Below are 4,470 nucleotides of genomic sequence, written 5' to 3'. Positions count from 1 at the left end.
AGTTTATCTTGTTTATAATGATTATCCATGTAAAAGATAAACCTTATCTGTTAGCTAGACTATTTGCTAGAAAGTAGCAATAGATAGTTATCTTAGCATTAGYCATCTAGTATAAATAGACGACTAGGTCTATTGTAAAAAGAAAGCATATGTGCGTACGTGAGAAAGGTTTTTACTCTGTGTTTTAAGTTTCATTATTTATAAAGTAAAACCTTTTGAAGCTCAAGTTTGTTCTTGAGTGTTCTTATTTTAATCTTGAGTCTTCATAACTTTCTTTGTAAAATCACTATAATTTGGTTATTCATAACTAGATTATTAGTGTTATTGAGAGATCTGGGATCAACACATCCTCTCGAGGGAACTATGGAGCCTACCAGCGATAATCCTTTGGATGTCGCTGATGACCCCTCAATTATTTCTTTCTCCTACCCCTTCACTTCTTCTAGCCCCGAGCTTCTATTTGCTCACTCTCTTTCATTTTCAATTCCTTCTGTGACTCAAGCCATGGATGAAGAAAAAGAGGAGTACGACATGGCGACAAACGTCAAACTCCTTCTCCCAGCCATCGAGACCGTCTTTCTCAAAATGGACGAAGTCCATAAAGAGATGCCTCACAATAAAGATATCATTCCGGACCTCTCAGCTGTCAAGGCTGAAGTCCAAGTGGTCAAGAGCCAGATCTTCTCTCTTCAAGAGGCCGTTAAAGCTAATGTTGAAGCCATCACTGATTTTTCTAGCAGGGCTGATGAAGCACAAGCTCAGTCCCTCTAGTAGGCAGAGCTCCTTCAACAAGTCCTGGTCATTGTTCGCCAACCAGCACCAGTGATTCCACCCTCCTTCAACGCTGATGACCGCGTTCAGCTTAATGAGATGCAAGAAGCAATGAACAACGTGGCCAGCGCCTTAACGCGGCTAAAAGAGATGATGGTTCTCTAGATCCACAACGTCCACCAACTCTCTGGCCTATGCTCTCAAGCCTTAGCCAGAGAGGGGGAGATAAGGTCAAACACTACTGCTGGACCATCCGCTGAACCAGCAACCAACGAAGCTGAAGCTTCTAAAGCTAAAGCTGATGATGAGGTTGCCTGTGACATCCCAACATCCAGTGAAGCTGCAATAGCGAAGGATGTTGATGCCATCCCTTATGATGATGACCTTCCCATCACCTCTACACCTGGTGCTAGTGATGTGGAAGATGAAGATGAAGAAGATGAAGAAAGTGATGAACCAGATCTTCGAGAATACGGCAGTGACCTTGATGGCGATGACGACGATGATGATGAAGATGGCTTCACCATCCAGTTCCAGCGTCCAACAACCACCACCAAAGGAGTTGCCCTCAGGGATTCCACATCCTAAGGGGAGCAAAGGGAAGAAGAGTCTGCGCCTGAAAAGAACTAGGGCCCTTCATCGAAGGGCAAAGGCATCGTTAAAGAAGAGAACCTGAAAGTATTGTTTCAAATCCCTCAACCCTTATATAAAGACTCTACTTCTCAGGTAGTCATTACGTTTTTATATCAACTTCAAATCTAATCTACTACCTGCGGTCGGCTGGAATGGGTCCCTGAGCAGCCTATATCCAGTGTTCTCACCGACCAGCAGATGACTCAGCTCAGGGAGTCACTCAACCAGACTAGAGTAAAAATTCCTCTTCGTACCTCTAGTGGTGGTGAGTTTGACTTCCTGACCAAAGCTGAGAGACTCGAGGCATTAAGAGCTGAAGAAGAGCTAAAGCTTCAAAAGAAGCAGACTGAGGATAGCCTAAAGTTGGCCAAGTCTCTAGTTGATAAAGTTTTTCCAAAGAGAAAGTCCAAAAAGAAGGTGAACGCTGTCCAAGGCCAAGCTAAGCTACTCTCTCTTGTAGAAGTTGAGCACAAGAAAAGCCTGAAGTTGGCTGAGCGGGACAACAACTGGAGTGAAACAATCTTGAACAAAAGAGTAAGTCCTCACCCTATTAAGAGTGTCAGCATCAGCGGATGATCAGAAGACGGTGGAATGTTGCTCTCAATGCTCATCACCAGGGACAATCTCGATGCCGTAACCGAGTATCCCTCCTCTATTCACGAGTATGGCTACAACAATTGGCTAGAAATTAGACAAGCCATTCAGTGCTAAAAATCCAAACATAAGCCGATCATCGAAGTCATCATCAGCGATCTTATCAAGAAGGTGTCCAGATACGTCGTAGTCCCTGAAAGGCCAACGCTGAAGATATAAGGAAGGAAGAAAAGACCTTCAAGTCCTAATAATGGACCATCCCTAAGGAACGAACATGAAACAAAGTTCTCCTTAGATGAAGTCCTGAAGGATCATGAGAGTCCAAACATCTCAATGCTAAATCTTACGTTGCCAGCGAAGGCTCCTTATGCACCCAACACTGTGCACTTTAAACCTGAGTCAGGAGTTATATTCCTTGACTATGAAGGTGAAGTAAGATTTCAGATAATGTATGAGTTACATCTATGCCCTATGGAACACTTGGTTTATCTTATGTTCTGGCTAGATGATGACTTAAAAGGAAGAGTTATGGACCGAAAGATACGAAGAGAATTCCAGCGTCGAAAAAAGCTTGGAGAAGATGTACCTGGTTACATAAATCTGAACAACTTAGCCTAGCTTATTTCCTTTGTCATATTGTCCATGTTTTGTAAACTACTTACTATATCTACTTTTAGTGACTATTCTTGTATTCTGTAAGTTTAGACAAGTACTGAAACTCTTGTAATATCTCTTTTGAAGTTAATATAAGTGTTTCTTTGTGCATCACTGAAAAAGATCATTGAAAAGAGTAATAGGGACACAAGCCTATGAGTTCCAGTGTTACTATTACATTCATTGACAATCTATAAGTTAGTGAATAAGCTTTCAGTTTCAGTTTCCCTTCTTGTAATTTTTTCTTAGACATAAACTTAAGAAAATTTTCTAAGTAAAGGCTGACTCACTGAAAAAGATCTCGAAATAGTTAAAAGGGACATGTACTTTATATGTAACTTTTCCTTACTATTATTTAATAAGACAACTATCTTTATGTTGTCTTGTTATCATCAAATAGGGGAGATTGTTGATCCTCTCTCTCAGTGATTTGATGATAATCCATTTTACCTTATACGAAGTATTTTTGTTTCTGTCTTCTAGTTCCAACGATCATCACTGAGTCTGTTCAGTGATAGCTGAAGAACTTGTAATGTATATCCTCCAGCAACAGTGATATTTCATGAAGACAACTCACACCAAAGAACCTTCAGCTAAAGTCGAAGACTGAAACTGAAGATTAGAGACTGACGAGTACGTGATCTGAAGCGCTATTCAGTGATTACAACCTGGTCTACATATGTGTGAAGACTGCCCAAGCCTCAGCGAATGCTGAAGAGATCTTCAGGTTATTCCAGCATTCAGCGATCAAAAGAAGCTTGTTGAGCACGATTTTTTTGTCTTGTCCTTATACACACAATGGACAAACCCATACCCTTTCTAAAGTACAGTACGGTACGGAGCCAATTAGTTGATTCTACTACCCACCAACTTTGTGAAAGGATGTTTGATCATGAATTACTATTTACTGTAGCAAAGGACAAGTCTCTCTTTAAAGGCTTGACATGTGTTCTAACCCTACCACGTTGCATTAAACGTGCATTTAATGCAATGGGTATAAATAGATGTGTTCTATCTCCATGCATAGATACTCTTGACTGATACTTACTCTTGAACCCTAACTCACGTTCATAAGTAAAAGAACGCACATCCTAGAATGCAATATGCTTATCTTCAAAAGCACGTTAGAATCCCTTTATTGCATTTAGAATAGTTCTTACCCAGAAAGAACTTACTTTCTTCTATGTCTTTTATAGCAAATATTTTCTTTATTTGCTAAGAAATAGTGTGTAACTTTAGATTGTTTAGATAGATTTTATTTACCTTATCTTTCCGCAAACAATCTTGTGAAATATGTATTGATCCTTCTATATCAATATATATATATATATATATAATTATATATACATATATATATATATATATATATATATTTTTTTAAGGGCAAATTGCATGAAAAAGTAACGTATTTTAACTTGATTCCTATTTTGGGTAATGTACTTTCAAAACTTCCATTTTGGTACCTAAGATGTAAAGTTTTAAACATTTAAGTACCCGAGTAATCCAGTGAAGACTAATTTTAGACTAAAAAAAGAATAATTTTAGATTAAAAAAAATTCACGTCACTGACTAGGTCAACAAATAATACCAAGTTAGATACCACATCACTCGCCACATCAGTATGATAACCGGTTAAAACTTCAACCAGTTACCCGGGTACTTAAATGTTTAAAACTTTACATCTTAGGTACCAAAATGAAAGTTTTGAAAGTACGTTACCCACAATATAAAATGAAAATTGAAATAACACGTTATGGTAAAAAAGAAATCATGAATTTTCAAACGTATTTAACATAAAGTGGATCAAACGCATTACCA

Source organism: Cynara cardunculus, assembly GCF_001531365.2.
Source record: "Cynara cardunculus var. scolymus isolate 2C chromosome LG 10, CcrdV1, whole genome shotgun sequence".
In the NCBI taxonomy this organism is placed as follows: Eukaryota; Viridiplantae; Streptophyta; class Magnoliopsida; order Asterales; family Asteraceae; genus Cynara; species Cynara cardunculus.
This window is presented reverse-complemented; position numbering follows the sequence as displayed.